Genomic DNA, 25,544 nt, shown 5'->3' with positions numbered 1-25,544 from the left:
GATGAGTAAGCAGCAGCAAAAGCAGGAGAAGCAAAGAAGCAGACGCTGAGCTCACCAAGAGGCAGGTAGAAGAGCTGTGTGCAGAGTCAGCAGTGTGCACGGTCAGCTGTTGATCAGAAGAAAGCAGACCTAGCGGCCATGCTGCACTCTACCCCATGAAACCAGTGTCTGAGCTCTCCTGGGCCCCCGTCGCTTACACATGCTCCCTTGGAGTTCCATCTAGGTTGTGGGCACTCAGAGGTTCTAGTTCAACCTCTTCAGAGACAACATGGCAAGAAAGCAAGAATATCAGGCTTAACAAAGGAATTTCTTAACTGCTTTGATTTTATTAGCGGACTCGAGAGTTACCGTTTTTTCTTTTTTGTGAAAAACTGATTTTTATTTTCTAGAAATATACAAATTTATTCTCTCATTTCTCCATCTTCTTCTTCTACTCTTCTGATGTTCAAGACATTGTTACATCTTATCAAAACTTCACCAAGATGTCCTGACAATGCACCATCTATGTATTCTTCTGTGGTTGCAAGCTGCATGTTCATGTAGCCGTCGACGGACACCAGGTAGCCCTTGTACTCCATCCCCAACTTCAGCTTCACCACCACCAGCTTCCCTGTCAGCCCTTTCAGGAAGGGCTTGGGGTTCAGGGGCAAGCTCATGGTCATGCGGCCTGGCACAAGGCAGCAGTAAACAGATTTACAAAACCAACACAAGTCATGAGAGGCACCCTTCCTCATTTGAGCCTCCCCTCCTGTGGTTTGTCAGCATTTCAGACTGGGCAGAGCCCCTCCTGCCCTCTCACTCCTGCAGATCCTTCTTACAGAGGGCAATGCTTGGACTCTGGAGTCTTCTTGCCAAGTGGACTAGGGTTGCTGCGAAAGGAATTAATTTGTGCTGCCTGACAACCCAAGCACCTCTCTCTCAACCTATACAGGCTCCACTCTTCCTCATGAAGGTTAGTCATTGGCACATTCCAACCCCCGAGTCCTCCAAGCATCCCCCTGAGATGTGCAGCACCTGGTCCATTAGACACACATAGAATTACCAGACCTACTGTCTCCAAAGGAGCAATACCCCACGACTTTCTAGTAGGGTTGCCAACTCTCTAACTGCACAAAACCAAACACCCTTGCTGCACCCCAGCCCCGGCCCTTCCCCGAGATCCCACCCCTTCTCCATGCCCCACCCCCTGCTCACTCCAACCCTCCTCCTTCAGTTGCTCGCTCTACCCCACCCTCACTCACTTTCATTGCGCTGGGGCAGGGAGTTGGGGTGTGGGAGGGGGTGAGGGCTCCAGGTGGGGCCATAAATGAGGGATTCAGGGTGAGGGAGGGGGCTCCAGGCTGGGGCAGGAGTGTAGGAGGGGGTGAAACCTCCAGGTGGGGGTATGGGCTCTGGGGTGGGACCATAGATGCAAGGTTTGGGGTGCAAGACAGGGCTCAGGGCTGGGGCAGAGGGTTGTGGTGTGGGGTGCAGGCTCCAGGAGGAAGTTTGGGTGCAGGAGTGGGCTCAGGGCTGGGGCACGGGGTCGGGGTGAGGGCTCTGGTAGGGAGTTTGAGTTCAGGAGGGGACTCAGGGTTGGGGCAAGGGGTTGGGGTGTGTGAGGGGTATGGGGTTTGGGCTATGGGAGGGAGTCTGGATGTGGGAGGGGACTTAGGGCTGGGGCAAAGGGTTAGGGTGCAGGAGAAGGTGTGGGATGCGGGCTCCAGGAGGGAGTTTGGGTGCAGGAGGGGGCTATGGATTGGGGTGCAGGCTCCGGACGGGCACTTACCTCAGGCGGCTCACAGAAGTGGCCGGCATATCCGGCAGGCACCACTGCCGAGCTCCCACTGGCTGTGGTTCTCAGCTAGTGGGAGCTGTGGAGCTGGCATTTGGGGTGGAGGCATCATGCTGAGTCCCCGTGGCTGCCTCTGTGCCTAGGAGCTGGATATGCTGGCCACCTCCAGGAGCCCTGCAGAGCCAGGGCTGCCTTAGCTCTGCTGCGCCACCGACCAGACTTTTAGCGGCCCAGTCAGCAGTGCTGACCGGAGCCGCCAGGGTCCTTATTCAACCGGGCATTCTCGTCAAAACCCGAATGCCTGGCAACCCTACTTTCTAGTTATTCCTTAGTCCTCAACTCTACTTAACGCACACCACCTATACTAAGGTTAGTTAAGAACAGAAATTAAAATAATAGCAAGAAATATTGGAAACAAAAGGTTTACATATAAAATAATATCATAACATGCATACTCGAACCTAATCTTAACTAACAAGATGGCTTCTTGTCTAATAGAGCACTGCTTACCCAAAGTCCTCTTCACCAAGTTTTTCAACCAGGATGGCCGAGCCCCTCCTTTCAGAATATCAAGCCTAGTGGAACTTGTCTACCAAGATGAAGGATGCCTGCGTGTCTCTCTATACCCCTACATATATTAGCTCAGTCCTTTGATCTTCACCTGAAAACTCCCCCACACTCACCAGTGTTCACCTCTTCCTGAAGTCCCTGCAATCTCTTCATTAGCATTTAGGGTGACCAGATGTCCCGATAAAATCAGGACTGTCCCAATATTAAATTCTTTGTCCCGCGTCCCAACCGATGTACGATTGGGATGCCATTTGTCCCGATATTGTAAGATTGCCAGGCATCCGGTTGGCATGAGGTTGGCAGGCTCCCTACCTGGCTCTGCGCAGCTCCCTGGAAGTGGCAACATTTCCCTCTGGGTCCTAGGTGCAGGGACGGCTGCGGGGGCTCTGTGTGCTGCCCCCACCATGAGCACCTTCTCCGCAGCGCCCATTGGCTAGGAACTGCAGCCAATGGCAGTTGCAGGGGAGGTGCCTGCGGGCGAAGCAGTGAACAGAGCCGCCTGGCCGCGCCTCCGCCTAGGGCCCAGAGGGAGATGTTGCCATTTCCAGAGAGCCACCTGAGGTTAGCACCAGCCTGCACCCCCTCCTGCATCCAAACTCCCTCCCAGAGTCAGCCTCCCGAGTCACCCACCCCACGCCCCAGTCCCAGCTCTGAGACCCACCCCTTGCAGCGGGACCGGAGCTGGGGCCAGGTGCCCCCAACCGACCTGCAGCTTGTGGCGGGAGCCAGGGCTGGAAGCTGCAGTTGGGACTGTGCTACCCCAACCCACTGCTTGTGGCGGGGGCTGCGGCCGGGGGCTGCTGTTGAGGCCATGCATCCCTAACCTGCAGCTACCTTGGGCTGTACGCCCCCCTCCCCCATGGCTCTAGTGGGGGCTGTGAGACTGTGACTGGCTCCCCCCCCCCCATATGTCCCCATATTTTATTCTTGCCATCTGGTCACCCTATTAGCATTTGACTTACTATGCAAAGAGATTTCCTTTGTAAGATACAAAATAGTCAACTTTCAGAGTAGCAGCTGTGTTAGTCTGTATTCGCAAAAAGAAAAGGAGGACTTGTGGCACCTTGGAGACTAACCAATTTATTTGAGCATAAGCTTTCGTGAGCTACAGCTCACTTCATCGGATGCAGCTCACGAAAGCTTATGCTCAAATAAATTTGTTAGTCTCTAAGGTGCCACAAGTCCTCCTTTTCTTTTTGAAAATAGTCAACGAGAGAGATAAGTGTCTCTGATGCCCTGCCTGGTGGAATGGTGTCTTAAGGCACATACCCTTTGGGTGACCTGCCTTTAACTACAGGCTTTAAGAACATCATTTCCAATACACACGCACACACCTCGTTACATATTAGCTGTCTATACATTTCACAAAGATTGTGACAAGTCGGTAGAGAGCTTCCAAGACACTCTTTAGAATGTAAATACCAAACCTAGGGGATCTCTGTAACCCGTATGCACTCTGTTCCCTCGGACAGTTGGAATCAAGGGGTTTTGGGGTCACGCAGCCATTACAGGAAAAGAAGTTTGGTTAGTGTTCATAGCTGACATGAGCTAGACATGAACATTGCATGCCAAGTAAATGTACAAACCTGCTAAGCCTTAAATCCCCAGTAACACACTTTCTCGTTGACAATCATTGCAGGAACCTGTCTATTTTTCTCTGCACTTTCTCCATGTCTACTGATGAGAGACAGCAGAACTTAAGACCTAGGAATTGCTCAGTTTGGTTCACACATTATAACAACTAGGTATATGCCCAGCTGCCCCTTGGTACAGCGTGCAAGCCCTTTCCACTCCTGCAGTACTTCCACGGGGCCCCCATCCTGGTGAATAAATTTCACAGCATCTCTCACTTGTCTTCCCTTTGCCTCATTGAGTAAGACTAGTCTCTTTCTCCTAGTCACCTGCCCCAGGATACCATCATCAAGAGTCAGGACAGCCTAACGGGGACACAGAGAGGATTACCATCCTGATACCCACCCCTCTGATTCCATAGAAGCATCTCAATCACACAAACAAAACTGCAAAACCAAAATGGGGGTGTAATTCCAATCCACCCCACTCCCCAACCCACTAAGGAGCAGTGGCAAATAGCACATACAGCAAACAGAAATCCCAGTGCGTGCAGCACCTCCTCACTTACCATCTCCAAGATTCCCCCAAGACTGGGAAGAGCCTTAGCGAGGTAAGTCACAAATGCATACTAAAAAACATGCTATCATGACCTGTCTGAAATATGAACAATACACGCCTGTTTTTTCCATACTCCCACAGACACAGTACCTGCAACAGCCAGACCGTCACAGACAGGGCCTCTATCTACTGCCATGAGACTGACCAACCTGGGGAGTAGAAAGAGGGAGAGACTGGACAAAATGTTTTTGGAGCTCACGGCTGAGTCCCAGAGGAAGACCGCACTGGCTGAGAGGTGGAGGCCATACATGATGACCCAGAGAGAGAAAGAAAGGTAGCTCTCCTAGGAGATCATGGCAGTGGCCAAGGATAGTGTGGCAGTGGATAAGGAGAGCAAGTAAAAAGATAGGGACATGGTGATGCAACTGATAGATGCAATCCTAAGCCTGAATGCTCTCCTACTAAATATGCTTCTGCTAGACCAGCAGACCTTGCTGTCCCATAAGCAGGGACCCAGCCATGACCTTCAGTCCCTGGACAATACTGGCTCCTGGGACCAGCAGAAACTCCTCCCTGCTGTAACTATGCAGCACTTGTCACAGAGGCTATTCCCCTTTCATGTTCAACATCTGCCCACTGAGAACACTGGCTCATGGGAGCCTAGCACTTTTGAGCCCTGCAACACACCTGAAAAGTATGAGCCATGACACTGAACCCAGAAGTCCACACACACAGTCGTTTTTGCACTGTTGCACTGGCAGTTTGGTTTTGAACTCCTTTTTATTTATGGACTTGCTTTTTGTTGGGTAATTGGTAGATTGTTTTGGTAAATGTATTTTCCAATAAAAATTTATCCATGGATTCAATAAACACTTTTTTTTTGGCTTTGTTACTGTTTTGTAATAAAAACCATTTAAAATACGGAATACATAAACTCCTTTTGAAAAAGCTAAAATAATTAATATGGGTTTACCAAAAATATATAGGCAACATCTCACTTCCACCCCCCATAAACAATCCTGCACTGCTCAGTGTCTATCCCAACTGCCCCACTTCCACGCATTAGCAGCTGCATGTACAGCTACACATGTTCAAGCATGAGACTCATAAAATGAATAGCAGACCTCCCTGACAATCTTCCCCCGATCGTTAGCATTTTCTATGGGATGTCTTGCTGGCAGCTCAAACTGAAGAAGTCTCTGCACCTCAGCTTCGCAGCCATCATTAAGGCTTTCTCTCCCTCGGTCTCAAAAATATTGTGTGGAACACAGCAAGCAGCTATAATTGTAAGGACCTTTTTTTCTGCTGCTTCTAAACGATTCTGTAAGTGGCACCATCTGACTATCAAACGGCCAAATGCTCACTCACCCACCATTCTGCAACTACTCAGGGGACAATTAAAATGGTCCTTCATTCTGTCCAAGCAGCCTTTGCATAAACTCATTAACAAGGGCATCAAGAGATCAGTGGGGTCTCCCAGAAAAACTGGACCATCCTCCACACTACTGAACTCTCCTGGCTTCTGCTTTGCTTCCCACAATGCACAGTGAAAGCTGTCCCGTGATGCACATTGCTCAGCCAGGACATGAAGGACCATGCGATACCCCCCAAAATGCTACTCTCTCAGTTCACAGCAAACCACAGCCATGTGTTCACAGGATACGAACTGAAAATAGTACAGGTGTCACATGTGCATGCTATTGGTGCGGCTTGTGTACTGCAAGTTACCACATGCGCAACAAAAAGCTCTGCATTAACCCCGCCCTGCCCCCAAGACATATCCTCTCAATATTGGATGACTCTGTGGGCTTTGTGTGCACTGCTGTAAGTTAGCGATGTCTACTGGGGAAACTAAACTACTATTTGCATCCTCTTGGGAACCACATTTTAGTTTCTTGAATCACTACATTACAGTCTGCTTTAGTGGAGCTTTGCCTTTGACACACACGTGAAATGCCCTTTTTTTTTTTTAAACTGAGCACACTCCCTCTTCTAGCTGGGAGACTAATTAGAGTTAAGTAACTAACCAGTGAATTCCAAATTGGTGCAATATAGATTTGAGATTGACACTCATTTTCTCACTAACTTGTGCCATGTTTGAACTAATGACTGTGTCCCATGTGATGCAAGAGATGCTGTGTAAGTGCAGTAAAAGATTCTTTTTGTTACTGAGCAGTTCACACCACCGCACGTTAGTGGCTAGAATTTTGCCTCAAGTATCAGTTTTAACTTTAATTTCCTTGCCTTTCTTGGTTCGCATCTCAACTTTCAACAGTGTTCGTGGGTTAAAATATTTCATAAAAATCCAACATGAAAAAGGCTTTTGAATGTTTCTGGCCCAATGTTTTGAATTATACAACTTCAAAAATGTAAACAATCCAAACTATACTGAATAAAACCAGTACAATCACATCTGCTGCATGAAATTCATCTCTTCATTATACCTGAAAGCCATATAGTAGCTGTACTCATGGATTTTCCCCCCCTTTTTTGAAATGCTTCCAAATGTGTCATGAGCTTCAGAATGAAATGTTTGGCACAAATACTGTTTGCATAGGGGTTTTCAACACAACTTGTAATCTTATGGGATCTGCCAAAGTAAAACTACATCTATCTTCCCATGCATTTCATGCTATTTTTCCTGTTAACTTTTGGCATGTTTGTGCAGTAGGAACAAGTTTTTCTTGTAATCTCAGTAGAGCTCTTGAGACTTTGAGCATCCTGACAACTGAATAAAATTCACGTGCTGTAGTGAACCTAATGACCAAAGCACAGGAAATAAATAGGAAATGGTAGGTAATTGTACTTATTTCCACATTGTACTGAAGTTGCAAATGCATTAAGGCCCTGATGCTGCAAAGACTTGCCCATGTTGCTTAACTTGCACATTAGCAGTACTATTCAAGAGAATGGGTCTATTCACGTGGCTAAATTTAAGCATACATGTCCGTGTTTACAGGGTTTAGATTGTCTCATTATGCAAAGATCAGAAATCCACTGTGAACACCCAGTTACACCTGTTTTATGGATCGTGGTTATGAACTAAGAGGAAGACAATAGGAGTTTTTCAACTGCTACAGCCTCTCACCACACAATGTTATGTGGAAAAACAACAGGAATGCTGGGCAAGATTAAAAATGCGTCATTCATGACTCTAGATACAGGCATTCTCTGCAATGTCTTCCTATGATTTGAACAGAAGATATCACAGTTCTGCAGTCACAGCGGAGTGACAAGTTCGACAGTTTGTTGTGCCCACTGTATATTAAGTTGTGAACTATATTTCTCTACCCCTCCTGATTAAAAAAAACCCACACACCTGTTAAAACTTCACAGCTAGGTTTTCTTGTCTCTACCTTCAGCTCTGTAGTCAGCTAGTTACAAATACATTTGGCACAGCATACCTCAGAGCGCTGGTTGCTGTGGTATGTGAGAGGCATTGCCTGAAGTTTCCCTTGCTCAGAAGGCCCTGTTCATTCCAGTCATAATTACATGTTTTTGAGAGGAAGTAAAAATAGAAATATATACACATGATAAACCTTCCCAAATGCCCAGAGACTACCACATGGCAGAACGACTAAACGAAAATATCAAACCCTATAACATCCTCATGGATGTCTTTCTTATCTTTAACTGTAAATGTATTTGAGAGAGAGCGAGAGCGCTGAAGGTATCTAAATCTGAGAGCTGGTGGCTGTTAAGAACCAATGGGGTTTATTTAAACACATTTTTCTTTTAAAGGGGCACTGTCAACTTGAAAACAAATCACCATCTCTAACTAAAAAGAGGTGGGGGGGAAGTATTTCTTTCAGGGTGTTTACTTGGTACAATTTACAAAACATTGTGTATAATCAGTCAGTTTTCAGTGTTTGGTTGAGAAGAACATTTACAAAAATAAGAAAATATGACTGTAAAACCACAAAAATTTTCAGGGAGACAATTTTCAGGCAAATGTAGCACCTGAAAGTACTTCATTTTTTTTTTACAGTAGACTTGATTTCAAGTTGGCCTCAAAGAATTCGTTGAGTAAATTACTTTTGAAATAAATTTCAAAAGTGCTCAACACCAAGCTGCTACCAATATTCTCCGTGAGAACTGCTGAGTTCTTTTGAAAATTTGGCCATGAATCTCTGTGCTCATTTGTGCCAAGTCTGTTCTCCTTGATATCACATTTGTTGAGTGATATGCAGCCAATGTGTTAAAAAGGGACAGAAAAATGTTCTCCATTAGCCTGTGATGAACCCTGTGTCCTGGGTTGCAGGGTGTGGTTCTGTGAGCGAGACACTCTGGGGAAATCTATTTGTTGCTTTTCCCATTTAAACAATGCTTTCTCAGAACAATAAGCAAAGAAAGAGGCTGCACATATATTAAGCTGAACTTTCTTAGAAATATTTATATGCTGTCCCTGGAACACGATACTGAGCTAATGAAAATATAGCATGGTCAAACTTGCAGACACCAAAACAAGGAGTGGAATTAAAAACCTTTTAAGGGTGCGAGCTACCCATATCCAGAGGAGAACCTACCTCTAACACTGGTAGGAAAGGTTTCAGAGTAACAGCCGTGTTAGTCTGTATTCGCAAAAAGAAAAGGAGTACTTGTGGCACCTTAGAGACTAACCAATTTATGTGAGCATGAGCTTTCATGAGCTACAGCTCACTAAACTCATCCCAGCCTTTCGTGGACATGAACGGCAGAACTTTAGCGATTCCCCCTCCAGCACATCTCTGTTGTCGTCTTAGACCAGTGGCTCTCAACCTTTCCATTCTACTGTACCCCTTTCAGGAGTCTGATTTGTCTTGCGTGCCCCTCAGGTGATACCTCACTTAAAAGCTACTTGCTTAGAAAATCAGACATAAAAATACAGAAGTGTCATAATACACTGTTACTGAAAAATTGCTTATGTTATCATTTTTACCTTATAATTATAAAATAAATCAATAGGAATATAAATATTGTACTTACATTTCAGTGTATTGTATATAGAGCAGTATAAACAAGTCATTGTCTGTATGAAATTTTAGTTTGCACGCACTGCACTAGTGCTTTTTTATGTAGCCTGTTGTAAAACTAGGCAAATATCTAAATGAGCTGATGTATCACCTGGAAGACCTCTGCGTACCCCCAGGGGCATGCTTACCCCTGCTTGAGAACCACTGTCTTAGAGTGCAAGCTCCTAAAGGCAAGGGCCTGGTCTCTGTGTGGGTTCTGTGAAACACCAGGTACTTTTATGGCACTCCACGAGTAACATAAAGTACCTGTATCACTAATCTACAGGTGTATAAAGTATAGCTTTTCACCTTAGACTGGGAAGTCCTGCCTCAGCCTCCGCAACAGTGGAGGTACCAGTGCAGCAGAAGGAATGTAGTTCCATGGCACCGGAAAGTGGGATTTGGAGACCCTGTATGGGGGGCAGGAAGTCAGCCTCAGTTGCGCCCCCCGGCCAGGCTTTTCTGAAAATCCCTGCACAGCAGAACTGAGAAGGAACAGGGGCAGGACTGTGGATCTGCTCCTATGAACTGTGGGACACAGCAGCCGTTTGAGCTATTTCGTCATTGCAGTCAGAGTGCATTCTACTCCTGCTCCAGGGTGTGAAGGGACAATTCCTTCGTCCCCACACTTCATGGAAACCTCCTGAGCCAAGGCCAGATATTTGGGCGTGTTGCAAGGGACAGGATTTAGCCCCACAGCGAGTACATGTTCTACTGTGCTACAGATTAATACCCAGAGTGATGCAACCTAAATAGGTAAGATGAAATCCTGGCCCTAGTGAAGTCAATGGCAAAACTTTCATTAGCTTCACTGGTCCAGGATTTCACCCATATAGAGTACATTTATGCAACACTCTCCATACAGCAGTGTGTAGAGTACATACATGCTCCCTAGCAGAGGTATAAATAGCAGTGTAGACAGAGAATCACAGCTTAGGTGAGTAAAGACAGGCCAGAACCTATGCATATGTACCCTGTGTGGCTCTCTACATGCCCAACCAGTGCCACCCCATCTACACTGCTATTTTTAGCATGAAGTGCCTCACTGTCTTCCCACTGCCAGACTCTTTCTCTGCCACAGGGAGAGGCTCCAGCAGCAAGGAAAGGCAATGGGGAAAGGCTCTGGCAGCTTCCTGCGACTGGAGCCTTTGCCCACAACAGGAAAACACTCGGGCATCAGGAGGCAACAGGAAAAGTTCCCAGCAGCTTTCCCCCAGCTTTTCATTGTGACGTTTAGCTACATGTGCTCTACACACCACCGTCAGTGGGGTGCAGCGTAGACATACCTGTAATGTAATTCTGCTTCAGGATCTTTGAAATAAAGCAAAGCTAACATCTGCACTTGGCATATCTGAATACTGGTGACTGCACAAAGACTTGGGGCCTCTACACAATACCAAAATACAAATTAATAAATAATAAATAAAATAATAATAATCATAATAATAATCATAATAATGGGTACATTTTTATTTTCATCATTCTAGGGGATCCCACCCTTTCTCTTGACCTTGCCTTCTGCAATGGCCAAGTTCTGCGCTCTGCCAAGATTTCACTTCTGTAATGCAGGTGTTGGGAAGAAGCTTCAGTAAGTTAGTTACTGCTCTCTGATTCTCTGCTCAGTTCCTGGTCCCAGTGCAGTTAGAACAGCCTAGAGTTTACTCTAATTTCCACCAGCTGACAACCCACTGAGCATAATTTAGTGTATCATCCTCCAGCCACCCACTTCCTGCCAGATATGCCCTTCCCAGCCCCTCACCTTGCTCCTTGCATCAGGGGCTAGTGACAGGAAGCTTGAGTGCCTCCTCCTATTAGATGGGTGTGGTGCTGCAATCTCTTTTCCTGCTTCTAGCACCTCCTGTAGGTTGCTGACCTCATTAGGTGGGTCTTTGGTGGCTCAGCCCTATGGCCAAATGACCCAGTAAAAAATGGACCCCTTGCAGGGTAGCAAAGAGTTCACCAAAATCTCTGCCCACAAGGGTCTTCAGCCCCATCACTGGACCCTTTAAATCCAGCCCTTTCCACGGGCCCTTGTCTCCCCTTCTTGGGGCTCAGGCCACTTTGCTACGGGCTGGTGGGAGAACCTGGGTCCACCCACTACTCCAGGTTCCAGCTGAGGGACCCTATACACAGCAGCCATGTACCACTTCCTTCAATCCTTTCATTTAGTTGCTGCTACCTTCCCCGGGCCTCTTCTCACCCAGTCTCTGTACCTCCAGTCATTACCTTAGGGATAGGGCTTGTCTACATTACCCGCTAGACCGACGGGTAGCTATCGATCCAGTGGGGGTCGATTTATCATATCTAGTCTAGACGCGATAAATCGACCACCAAGCACTCTCCCATCGACTCAGGTACTCCACTGGAGCAAGCGGCGCAGGCGGAGTCAACAGGGGAGCGTCTGCTGTCGACTCGCCGCAGTGAAGACACCGCGGTGACTAGCTATAAGTACGTCAACTTCAGCTACGTTATTCACGTAGCTGAAGTTGCGTAACTTAGATCGATTCCCCCCCACACAAGTGTAGACCAGGCCTTAGAGCTCTCAGGGCCTCTTGCTCCTAGATTTAGCAAATGCATCCCCCGTCAAACCCCCTTTGGCCAGAGAGAAGCACCCTTTCTTCCTTGTCTCTCCAGACCAGCCAGGAACTGACCTGCTCAGGCCCTGCAGCTCCTTTCATCTGTGCTTGCTGGGTTCTGATTGGATGCTTCTGTGCTGCCTTTCTAGGCAGCCCTGAAGGACCCACCTTTGCTGTTCCTGCCTGGGGCAGGTTATAGTAGTACCTCAGGGCCTCCAGCAGGGGGACACGAAGGGCCAGGTACACCCCGTCACAGGGCTGCTGGAAGCCTGGTGTAAAAGTCTACTTTAGTCAAAAGTAAACAGAGTTTATCCCCTTCTCATTTGGAGAATATGAAGTTTAGTTTAGGTTAGTTTATCCACTTGTTTTTTTTACCACTACACCACTGGTAAGCGCTGACTATTCCCTACATCAGGGGAATGCCCAGCGAGGTGGATCTGGGCCATCTCCGCTCACTTTGTGCTGCCTTAGCAACCCAAGGGGAGCGAAGCAGGGTTGAGAATCTGTCCCTGCATCTGCTTGCTCTTTGGATCAGTCAGTGCATCTCAGCCCCGTGATAATTGGATTCTTACATGCTCTTTGCTTTGAGTACAACAGCCAGGACAGAGAGTGGTTTCCAGGACTTTTTCTTCTATTCAGGCTGATCAAAAGAATTTTTCCTCACGGAATCACATAATCCCCATAACTTTATAGTCAAGAGGCAGAGTTATAGTTATGCAGGGGCAGAGGAAGCAAAGTAAACATGGAAATTGATGAACAAATTCCTTAAAATACAAACCCAGCTGAGGGGCCTGGGCTCCACACTACTTTAACACAATTTTTAATTCACCTGTATGTGTCTGTGGTTGAAGTGCTCTGAATCTTTCTCAGCCCAAGATTTGAGCTGACTAGACAAACGGACAATCGAGAGGATTGTGTCTGGTTTTTGGAATAAGATAATTACAATCTGCACCCTGCAAATGTGGGTTAGCTTTCACTGAAATAAACCATTCAAATGCATGATGAATATCAAAATTGTAGGCATAAGAGGCAAAGCAGTAAATGGTAGTACGATGAAATAACTACATTTAATTATCTCAAATTATATAGAATTTGAGAGTCTTCTTCAGACGTATTATTTAAAGTTATGCCCAAGTGCATTTCCTTGTCTGAATAAAACGGCTTTTGTTGCAAGTCCTGGGGTTGATAATAGCTACATTTAATAGCTTTGTAGTTTATGATTTACAGGCTTTCCCATGTTTTGTCACCTCCTTGTTGCTGAACATCTCATTTCAGATAATGAGACAATGCAAAGCTGACTTACTATAGACAGTGCCTTCAATGTACTTAGACCAGGGATGAATTTGGCCCAGGATGTTTAAACAATGGAATATCTGGTATACTGAGAATATGTTTTCTCTCTACATATATTATACACACACAGAGTCAGTAATAATCTTACTGTAGATATGCTTTATACATTCTCTCTACTTCGGTTGGCTGGGTCTTGTATTATAAATGCAATGTTCTAAATTTGTTAGTAAATTCTTTGGTCAAAAATGAAGAGTACATACATAAGTATATATTGTTCTGCTTTGACTCACAATTGAGTTCAGTGTCATCCAGGACCTTCCCAGTTTTAGTGCAAACTTTGGACACCGCCTCAGAAACATATGATGCATAACCAACATTGATCTGTTTCATTCAGGGCACAGCTGCTGAATTGCAAAAAAAGGGAATCTCCATTTCAGAGCAGAAGAAAACGTAACCATTTCCCGTGTGGGCACTCATATCTGATTGCGGCAAGAGGAACAGCAAATCTGGAGAATTTGAAATGGCTGCCACCCACACAGGGGGTTATACTGAACTGGAATGAAAAGTTGTCTTTATGTAGAAGTGACAGCCTGGAATCTTCAGTGGTCCAATCTGTTTAGTGCGCGTGGACCATTTGAAGTTAATGGGCCAATACTGAAACGTAATACGTTAGCAAGAAAGTTAAGGCCAAAGAGTACGCTTTGTCCATGATCAGTGGAGTACGGCATTTGGCTCATGGCAATGGCCCAATCCCGAACTCTTTACTCAGGCAAAAATTCCTATTTAATTTTCCTTGAGTAAGTTGCTCACGGTTGGACCCCATGAATTTCTCATTTAATACAAAACATTCAGAAGTCATACGCTGATTCAGGCACTATCACTATGGCACTTGTTGACTGCAACCAAGTTAATATCTCCATTTCATCACAGATTGTAAATCCCCTGGCCATGCTTCACATCCAAGGTACTAACAAGGTGATTAACTTGGAAACTCTGACAGTCTCCAGGCCTACTGTACAGAGAATAATAAAGCTGACACTTTAATTCTAAGAAACAGAGTAAGGCTTTAAAGTATCCCAGCAACTAATTGGAATTCTTAGCATCCATAACTCAATTTATCCAAGAGATTTCAGAGAGGCCTGCTCAGCATGGTACCCAGGGTTAATAAAAGGATTAGAGAGTTTCATCAATAAGTAATAAAAGAACTAAGAAATCTTTAATTTTACTACAGGCAATGATTAAAAAATAAGCAATAAATCCAAAAGACCCACTTACAATAATATTACAATAATGGATGTTTGTAGAAGTATATAGAAATATTTCTAAGAATATTGATGATGTTAAGAACACATCAACAAGAAACACCTAAAACAAAGAGCTAGTTATCATTTAGCAATCTCCACTAAATTCATTTCAAACAATATTACTTTCCTTGCCCCTAAACTTCAAACATGAGGAGCCAAATTCATCCCTAGGGTAACTCCATTGACCTCAGTCAGGAATTCAACAAATGACTAACTCAGCTGACTTCAACAGTGATACCAAACTGTTGAACTTGGGCAGGAATTTTAACCATTTCACTACTTTTACCAGACTGTGTGCAATTCCCACACCACAACTGCTGAACTTTCTGGCATTTGCAGGAACTGTAACAGGCACCAACTTAGAGATAGCGGGTGGTGCCAAAATGGGACAAACTTGTTCTAATCTATATTAGGGTTGTGCATAGCACATATCACCATAGTATCTAAGGGCTTGATTCTGCTCCCATTGAAGCAAATGGCAAAACACTTACTGAATGGTGAATAACCATAAGTTCTCCACTGTAGACTAACTTGGCTGTGGTACGGTGCTCCTTCCCAAAGGAGTACTCAGTGTACGTTTACAGTGCATATATAGTAGTCAGGTTGTGGACACAAAGCCATATTCTGGGTGGCCTGTTAGATCTTTGGATAATATCACATACAGTGCACAGCTGGGACCACATAAACTGAACGCTCATAAAGAATCCCTACATCCACTAAGGTAAATGGGCATGGAGGGGTAAGGATAAGGCACTCTTTGTGCATGAGGGTGCTGGCTGGTGACTGGGGAGGGGGAAAAGTGAGGGGCTGAAGGAAGAAGTGATCATGTTAAACCATCTGCGACCCCCAAACTATGAGGCTGACATTTCAGCAGTGGTTTGTTGACCTTTCAACCACTTTTAACTCAAAGGCTAATGAAAAGCTAAATAGGGAGCTGGTCAATATTCAATGTTTGTGTTTTTGTAAAAAGCAAGTGAGTTAAAAATTTGACCATTGGACCAAAATCTGCTGCTGAACTGGTTGCTGACCTTCTGGGGACGAGAAACTTATGAAATCAGAGACATCAAAAAAATCAACCAACAAGAAATCTATTCAAAGGAGAGAAATCTTAATTTATTATTTTTCCTCATCCTCTTGTTAGAGACACTTGCTATAGTGGAATGATATTTGCATTATACTCTTCCCACTCCCTGACCCACCTCTCACACACAAAATTTTTCTTTGAATGAAATGCAAAATTAATAAACCACATTCTAATAGCAATAAGCCACTCAAATATGCACTTTGCAACAATGACCAGCTACTCTGTTCTAGTGCCTTGTTGCTCTTCCTTTTCTGCTTAGAGGGCACCCATGTGAACTGACATACCAGCAGACATTATAGCAAAAGGTCATTGCAGCCCCATGGTCACACTGGATGTGAAAGCCACATACCTTACAAGAGGTAGCTGTAATCTTGAACAGGTAATCAGCTGATGCAGAATGCAGGTGACAAAAGCAAATGTTGGTGTGTGGCACAGGTGCAGGACACCGTAATAAATGATGCTCTCCCAACAGTCTCACCTAAACAATAGTGAACAAAAGCCATTCAGGTCATTTCAACTAGACATGAAAGCAGGAACCCAGACAAACCCAGGTCTCTGAGCTGGTTAAGATAAAGACTATCCTAGTTCCTGCATTAGCCTATTTCCTATGGTTCTTGCTGATCGTCTATCAAGTATTGAACTGTTCAATGTGTAAGTATTGAACTGTTTTCTGGATCATAGAAAGGGCACTGGGCGGTCTGCAAGTTGACTGGAGATTTGCATGTGCTGCCATGGCTTGCCCCAGCAAAGGTTACTATTGCAACACACTGGAGTCCCTTCCTTCAACCGTTTGTGGAAAAGCAGCACCCTTCCTGGCATTATGCTTCATGCCTGCTGCTCAGTTGCACCAGCATGACAGCTGAAAGGCAGCGTTCTTTTGCCTAAATTCAAATACAGTTCAAGCACTTTTACAATGGGGAATGCTTTTTGGAAAACCAAGAAGAAAAGGAGTACTTGTGGCACCTTAGAGACTAACCAATTTATTTGAGCATAAGCTTTCGTGAGCTACAGCTCACTTCATCCGATGAAGTGAGCTGAGCTGTAGCTCACGAAAGCTTATGTTCAAATAAATTGATTAGTCTCTAAGGTGCCACTAGAACGCCTTTTCTTTTTGCAGATACAGACTAACATGGCTGCTACTCTGAAAACTGTAATGAGAGTGATCACTTAAAGTGAGCTATTACCAGCAGGAGAGTGGGGGTGGGGGAAGGGGGAATCTTTTGTAGTGATAATCAAGGTGGGCCATTTCCAGCAGTTGACAAGAACGTCTGAGGAACAGTGGGGGGTGGGAATAAACATGGGGAAATAGTTTTACTTTGTGTAATGACCCATCCACTCCCAGTCTCTCTTCAAACCTAAGTTGTGGCTCTTCATTGCCGGTCTCTGGAGTCTGCTGCCATCATTGCACAACTGCATTGGTTTGAAATGGCAAAGGAGCAGTAACCAATGCACAAATCTCTCTGCTTGGGCTGGCCGTGGACACTGGAGACAACTCCAGGGCTGGGCTGCTACATTTTTTTCCAGCCTCCTGAGTGGAAGATTAGATGTCCAACTTTGTGCCCCTTTTCTACTGAGGTCCTAAACTCTTTTCTTAGGCCTCTAAGGGAAGAGGCAAAATATCGCTTGTTTGGCACCCCCTTTTCTGGCCTTTGTCAAGAGATGGAAGAAGATTCCTTGCCTGTTGTTCTCTCTATTGGCCTCTTATTGGAAGGCGTAAGAAGGATGCCCCAGTCCAGCAATTTCCTATTCTTCAGGATACAGTGTGTCATGGAGTGAAGGAGGGAAAAATAAATCTCTATTTCCAGATGTCAGGAAAAAGAAGAGAAATCCTAACAGTGGAAATACCTTTTCCTGGCTTCCATATCTGTGTCTGTCCTCCTTTTCCATTTCCTCTAGAGTGCAGAAAATGAGGAACATCTGGCCTGAATACACTAAACTCCTTATTAGCAACTAGAGAACTATACAGCCTACTGGCACAATAAATTCATACTTTATGATTTCAACAAGTGCTCAGTTGCAAGTAAATGAAGTGTCACACAAAGTACAAGTAAATAGAAATAATCTCACGATTGCATAAAAGTGTCTTATTGGCCATATTGAAATCAATGGGCAGTCCTGTTTAAAAACTGGTGTCATATTGCTCTAAGGTTATGTCTACACTTGGAGCCAGCGGTGTAATTCCCAGCTCACGTAGACATACAGACGCTATCTCTCATCAAGCTAGCATTCTAACAATAGTAGTGAAGCCACAATAGCGCCAGCAGGAGGAAGCAACAGCATAGGCTAGTCACCCCAAGTGCAAACCTGCTTGGATCCTGTGGGGCAGCTAGCATGTCCTTCCGCTTGCTGCTGCCTGTGCTACTGTGGCTACACTATTTTTAGCATTCTAGCTCAATGAGAGCTAGCATGAGTATGTCTATGCATGCTGGGAATCACATCCCTAGCTCCAAGAGCCTGAATGTTTAGAACTTACCAGCCTACATTAACACAAATAAACATCAGTTCTTAACCCGAATTGAATACAGTTAGGTTGGCCGACTGATAATTTCTTAATTTATTTCAGCAAAAACAGCAGCAAATCCAAACAACAAAAACAACTCTAGTATTCATTCAATATTCAAGTTGTAAACTAAAGAATGATTTACTATGCAAATATATTAATACTGGAGATTAGTTCAGGGTAATATATTAAGGTTTTTTTTTTTTAAACAAGGGAAACAATAACAGGAATTGGGGCCTTATTTGGCTATACACATAGTAAGACAGTCTAAGCCCCAATGACCTTACAATCTGCACAGACAGAGTTTTTCCATTGACTTTAATGAAGCCAGGATTTCATCTTAAAGGACTTGCCCAAAGTCACACATGAAGTCTGTGTTAGAACTCAAATCTCTTCACGTAGTCCAGTGCATCTAGCCACAAGACTACTCTTCCTCTCCTTCAAAACGTATCACAGACTCAGATTTAATGATGAATGAGACACCTTTTGTACTTACCTGAATTTTGAGTGCTTGAATTTGAAAATTTAGGGCTGTATTAATGAACCTCATATAAACTCAGAAGAAAACATATAATCAGTCTTGGTTATCTGAACCCTGGTTAATTACAACTCTTGATTATATTTTGGTCAGATATGTGTCTCTGATACCTAACTGAAATTAGGAACACCTGAGCAGGAATGGAGCTGCAGAGGAATCATATCCTTATTTCAGATCTATTGAGCTGAGAGAGCTTAAAAACGGCATCAGTTTATTTTGTATTGAACACATCATGCTCACTGTGCTCTCTGAGTCACCCAGATAACAATTCCCATGAGCTTTCCCAACAGAATCTTTCAGTTCCTGCACCTGGTGTTATTTGTCTAGTGCTGACCTTCCACAATATACCAGTGCACGGTAGACACCACTCTTCTTAAGCAGCTATTTGGCCTTCGTAGCTAAGAAGCTCCATAGATTTTAGGTTCAATCCTGCAAACACTTTGAGCTCCTTCAGCTCCAAGGGAGAGACTGCAATGGACTTCAATGGGAGTTGAATTAGATCTTTAGTAATGAGTATATAGCTGTCATTCTATGGAGTCCCACTGAAGTTGCTCTGGTACCACCAGTTAGATAAGTAGATATGAATGTGTCAGCTCCTTGGTCTGGATTTAGTGGGTTTGTGCAGCTACTGTAATTTCTTATTTCTATTCAAGTCCATCCCTCAGGACCTACTGCAGTTCTTCTAAAAAGTTACTAGTGCTAGTTTTAAATATCTCTAACAATGGGAATCTAAAATAGTTTATAAATGAAAACACAATGTAATGCTATTATAATCTCAGGGTATATCATAACAATATCTTGGAGTTCCATTCTGGATGTTAGTACTTTATGGTAATTTGTATTAAATCGGTCATTTTTGGACAAAGATCAGAAAGAATGACAGCAGCTTCCTAGGTTGTGTTCTGGATACACGTACTGTCAGTAAAAGGCCTATTGCTTTGTGTAAATCATGAGAGAGTTTTCCTCTTTTTATTTCTTGCATCTGGTATGTACTGTTTGTAGGTTAAAAAGTATAGGACAATTTAGATTATGTAAGTGGATGAGATGAGAAGTAAATGGGTCCCCCTGCTGAATGCTGAAATGAATAAGATTTTTTTGATTACTCTAAAAATCTTACTTTCTCCTCAAACATTTAGGAGACAAGGTAATAGTTAATAACCCTGATTTATTTGACATTAGATTTCTTGTTGACGGATTTAGTGTGACGTGTTGTATTTGTACATACAGTATACATCCTCCCTTTCAGTCCATGATTGCACATTTTTACTAGTACATATACTTTTAATGGCACTCATCCTTGAACGTAGGTTAGATGGGTGCACACTGCCATCTAGGCAGGATTTTGAGAGCAGCACATATTTCTAAAACCACCACCATTTATACCATGGAGAAATACTCCTGTTATCCAAAAATGGAGAAAAAATGGAAAGCAAGATTTTAATTATTGCAATCCCACACCAGTCATTCACTGAAAACAGAGTTGGAAGGGGTAGGGAGGAGAAAGGATACTGAAACATATGTTAAGAACACATTTTATTTTCTAAAGATGTGTATTTTGGATTATTATTATTCTCTTTTTACTTTCACACAACGAACTTTAAATAAATAAAACCACAGACTAAAACTGTTGGACATGGTTAACTCATAGACTCGAAGGTCAGAAGGGACCATTATGATCGTCTAGTCTCACCTCCTGCACAACACAGGCCACAGAATCTCACCCACCCACTTCTGTAACAAACTCCTGACCTATGTCTGAGCTACTGAAGTCCTCAAATTGTGGTTTAAAGACTTCAAGGTGCAGAGAATCCTCCAGCAAGTGACCCGGGCCCCACGCTGCAGAAGGTGGTGAAAAATCCGCAGGGCCTCTGCCAACCTGCCCTGGAGGAAAATTCCTTCCCGACCCCAAATATGGCGATCAGCTATGAGCATATGGGCAAGACTCACCAGCCAGACACCCAGGAAAGAATTATCTGTAGTAACTCAGATCCCACCCTATCTAGTGTCCCATCACGGGCCATTGGGCATATTTACCACTAATAGTCAAAGATCAATTAATTGCCAAAATTAGGCTATCCCATCATACCATCCCCTCCATAAACTGATTTCATACTTACAATATGCTTGTTCACAAATAAGATTAAATATAAACAGTATTAATACTGTTTGCTAATAAAGTATGCATTACTGTGGTAATGTGTGTGTATTTGAAATCTCTTGATATCTGCTATTAGAACAATTTTAAAGAAAATGCATAGAAAAAATGACATTTTCTATTTACGATAGAAATTTTAGACAGCAAATTTTTATAGTAAGCTTTGGGTTAATAAAAAAAATCAGAAATAACTTCCTTAGGGAGTAAAACACTACATGAAACAGAGAATGATTAGAGCATGTTTAAGTTTTAGACAAATAATGAATACATCCCATAAACAGCTTTCATAAAAAGACTTGACTGATAGAATGCCATCTTAATGGAGGATTAAAAATGAGTTAGTGGGCTTCATTTTAGGGTTTAGCACGTCAAAATGATTTCTTCCTCATTAATTCCACCAGGGCGAAGTGGGACTGTGCAGCGGCGTAAATTAAGTGTGTAATAAATGGCATAAAATCAGATGGTAGGACCTGAATAGATGTATCATCTTTAGCACCTTCCACCTGAGGATCTCAAAGGCCTTTCAAACATTAATGATTAGCTTCAACTCTGCTGTGAAGCAGGCCTGGCCTGATTTTACAGATGAAGAAAGTGAGATATAGAGAGATTACTGTTCTGATCCTGAGGGGTGCTGAGAGCCCACAATTGCCATTGAGCTTGTAGGTACTCAGCAACTCTGAAAACCAAGCCACTTATTTAGGTGCAATTTAGGACAATTGCACCTAAAATCCTTTCTATAATTAATGACAGGAAATATGGGTTTATGCACCCCAGTTTGAAAATGTTGGCCTAATAGCTAAGACTCCCTTTGACTTCAATGGGAGCTGGATCAGGGACTAAATGACTTACCCAAGGTCGCCAGGAAGTTGGGAATACAGCCCAGGTCTTCTGATATCCAGTGCTATGCCTTCACAGGGCCATCCTTGCTCTTGTGTAATTTTACCTTATTCTCTAAGTCATGCTGGAAATCCCCCATAGCTGTTCAATGTAGAGAAGCACTTTCCCCCATCTGATAATGCATAGTTTTGAAGGCAAAACTTGAGTTTTGTGTATTTGGAACTCCCTGCCCACAAGAAGTTCAATTAACTGGACATTTGCATCAATTAAAAAAAGAATCTCAGATTTTTTAGCATGAGGACTCGATGAAATTCACCCCCTACCCAGAGGGCCAAAACAATGCCTGTGAACTACTTATGTGGCACTTAAGGCAGGTGGTGGGCAGATGAACAAAGGTTGTGCAGGAGGTATCCATTCTGGTTAGAAGCCATGATGCCGTAATAGGCTCTGCAACCCCTTACAAAGCCATCCACTGAGAGAATGCTCATGGCAATGGATACCCATTCTTCCCTTGGCTTGTTTAAGCCCTGCCCACAGCTTGATGAGGACATGAAAGGCATGACCAACAAAAAACTGGGTAAACCTGAATATTGCAAAACCTCTCAAGACGTCCAGAGGGTCTGAATTCTTTTTGCTCTTCGGGAGGGTCAGTGCCCTTCAGGTTATGTAGCGAGGTCTGTTTTTGGAGACATTCCACAACAGTGAAGGTAAGCACTGATAGATTATATTGTAAAATCCTTTCTATAATACTGTAGGCCTAACGGAAAATGGCACCTGCACAGCTCCTTCTCCCACCACTCATTTCAGTTTGGAAGAGACCTGATTGCCCTTCTTTTGATGACTTAACATTGTTTATTCACCATCAGCCAGCATCATCCTACAGCTAAAGGTGAAAATAATTGAAACATAAGGACACTAAGAGAGAGAGATTTAGCAATGAAACCCATCAGCTATACAGCCATACAGGACAGTATCAGTAGCTCCTCTCCCACTGCACATTTTAAATTAATTTGGAAGAGAGAGGAGAGGAATCAGTACTTTAGTATCTTCTTATTGGAGACCATTATAGTGATGAAAAATGACAATTAATGACAGTGGTCATGTAATAAAATAATGAAAATAATACCAAGTTCTTATACAGCAGTTTTCATCAGTAGCTCTCAAAATGCTTCACCCTCTTTAATGCATTTATCCTCAACACCCCTATGAAGTAGGGAAGTGCTATTATCACAGTTTTTTACAGATAGGGAACTGAGGCACAGAGAACCTAAGGTCAGACAGGAAGTCTGTGGGGAGCAGGGAATTGATCCCACATTTCCCAAGTCCTGCCCTCACCATCTGGCCCCAATGTCAGAAAGCGTGCAACCACTGTCCATTTTGACACACACATCAGTTTTGCTGCTTCAACATTATTTTTGTTTAAAATTTATAGTTACCAAATAAGAATTTCTTTGGACTTTTCCCAAAACAGAAAAAGCAAAGAGAGACCACATGAGTACAATATGTTTTATTGAATAAAATCCCACATAATATTTACACAGTGAAGTCATTTAAAGACGTATCCTCGTGAAGCATTGCAAAGTGAATAAAGTTCATACTACATCTGGAATTTATTTTTTTAATACATCTGAAACTATTTATTACAGCAATCACCTGTCCATCATTGATTTCATAATTAGGGGGAAATTTGAGCTTTTGAAGATTAGCCAAGATGACATTCAGGATGGGTTTACTTCAGAGAAGATAATCTGCTATAGGACTTCCAGAACACACACATCTGAATAAATGCCAAGAATTCTAAAGAAGGCTTCTGTATATTCTTGTTCTTCCTCCTATCTCTGCAAAAGTAGAAGATAAAATAAATTACACACATTTAGGGTGAAAATAATACCCATAGCTTAAATACGTACCTCCCCAAACCACAAACTCGTTCTTTCATTTCATGTATAATGTTACCTGCAGGATATAAAAGATGATTTCCCTTTACTCATATCACGTATAAATTTTGATTAAACTCGCTTGTACCTTATTGGTGGCAGGAGACTTTCTAAACACAACTAACTCAATATCTTTTACTCCAATTTATTCCAGTTATACAGTCCAACAGTAAATGTTGTCCTGGAACATTTACCTTCAAGGCTATTTTTGTTATTTCCTTACACTGCGCAAAATAGATAAAATGTTTTAGGTATCTAAACTGTCAGTTAACAATATGAATATATTTATTACATATAGAAAACTACATTAAAAGAGTATTACGATTGCAAAAGGTGAAAGTTAGGAAATGACAGAATTAAGGTTGCCCATGCAACAGTAATTTGGACCATTTATGCATATGTATTATTATACAGTCTTGGCTGGGTAGTCTATGGCAGGTTAAGTTCTCCTAGGTCCCACTCCAGTGCCTTAAGCAAAAGAGAATGTCCTTCTTCTTCATTTAACTCTCTGCCTTAGTCACGCTATTCTGATGAGGAAGGTGTCTTGTTGAAGAAACAGTATGTAATCATATAATGAAATAAATTTTATTGTAATATTTTGTATATAATTCCCTAGTTAGGTTTTTTTTTTTTTTTTTAAGTAAACTGAAGTTCCATCTGGAACCATGCTGACCCCCCAAGATGGGTCATCCGCAAGGTCTGAACTCAACACATTTTGAACAGCACTACCGATCTCTATCAGCTTAGCTAAAGAAAAAATTGGCAGGAATAACAGGCTGTTATCTGCTATGTGGACCAGACACAAGTGGGGGATGCCAAACACACTTTGCCAGTAGCATATTGGGATGTTGGGAATCAGGACTTCTGGGTTCTATTCCAGGCTCCAGAGGAGAATGTTCTAGTGGTTATAGACAGCACAGCCAAGCACATGCATCTGGTACTTTCACTTTGAAAGGCAGTGTGGTTAAGTGGGTGAGACTTGTTCCTGCCACATTAGACACCTGGGTTTTATTATTGATGTGCCAGAAGTGACCTTGTGTAACCTCTCACATACTTTCTCTGTAAAATGGGGAGGGGGAAGAATGATACTTTCCTTCCTCCTATGACCCATCTGGAGCGCTAGCTGTGCCTTACGTGTAGGAAGCTGAGTGGGACTGGGAGCAAGTAGGAGTTCAGAGGAGCTGGAATATACTCACTGTAGCTAGAATGCAAGGAGTTGTGGGGCCAGAGCATGATCAGTGCAGACGGAATGTCTAGAGATTTTAGCAGCATGTACAAATGGCAATTTTCAGAGGTTTATAATTCACCAAAATCTGGATAGATTTTCATAGGGAGAGCAAAAGGCACCTTACTGGCCCCAGGATTATTGCCTGTCTAAATTTTAGGTCCCTATGCCAAACCAATGAAGCATGAGAACTCTTCAGAGAAATGGTTGGGAAAAAAATTAACATTGTCAAAACTACCAATTTCCCCCCGAACCTCTTTCTCAGAAACAGCTATTTTTGCTGAGATTTAAAAAATCTGCTTGAGGTAGAGAAAGCCAAGGAATTTGAGACTGAATGGCTTAAGTTTGGCAAAATTATAACTGAAAATAGGGCATGGTAGACGGAAAGTGTTAGGTAACTTCCTAAATAGGAGTAACTACTAGCACCACCTACATTATCACAATGCACACACAGACATACCCATGTGTAACAGGTGTAGATAAAGTATATCTTTCTCTCATACAGATGAATCTCCAAATGCAGATGTTGGCAAAAGACAGAAAAATATAGTCCTCTAGAATACAAAGTTGTGCATGGCCAGAGGGAGGCCATCTGGAATGGTCTGGTGACATCTCTGCCATCTGTGTTAT

At 43.3% G+C, this 25,544-nt stretch overlaps 1 protein-coding gene and 1 pseudogene across 2 annotated transcripts in view; both read right to left on the bottom strand.

The window, feature by feature from the left end:
- Positions 1–401: 401 nt before the first annotated feature.
- On the bottom strand, positions 402–656 carry LOC144262025 (small nuclear ribonucleoprotein F pseudogene; annotated as a pseudogene).
- A 22,700-nt stretch (positions 657–23,356) lies between these two features.
- BCKDHB (branched chain keto acid dehydrogenase E1 subunit beta) overlaps positions 23,357–25,544 on the bottom strand; it is a 297,162-nt gene continuing 294,974 nt past the window's right edge. For both annotated transcript variants that reach the window (XM_077812742.1, XM_077812744.1), the window contains one exon: positions 23,357–23,590. The gene's annotated coding sequence lies outside the window, so the exon portion shown is untranslated. The remainder of the gene's footprint in view (positions 23,591–25,544) is intronic.

The sequence above is a fragment of the Eretmochelys imbricata genome, chromosome 3 (assembly GCF_965152235.1).
Source record: "Eretmochelys imbricata isolate rEreImb1 chromosome 3, rEreImb1.hap1, whole genome shotgun sequence".
NCBI lineage: Eukaryota > Metazoa > Chordata > Testudines > Cheloniidae > Eretmochelys > Eretmochelys imbricata.
This window is presented reverse-complemented; position numbering and strand designations above follow the sequence as displayed.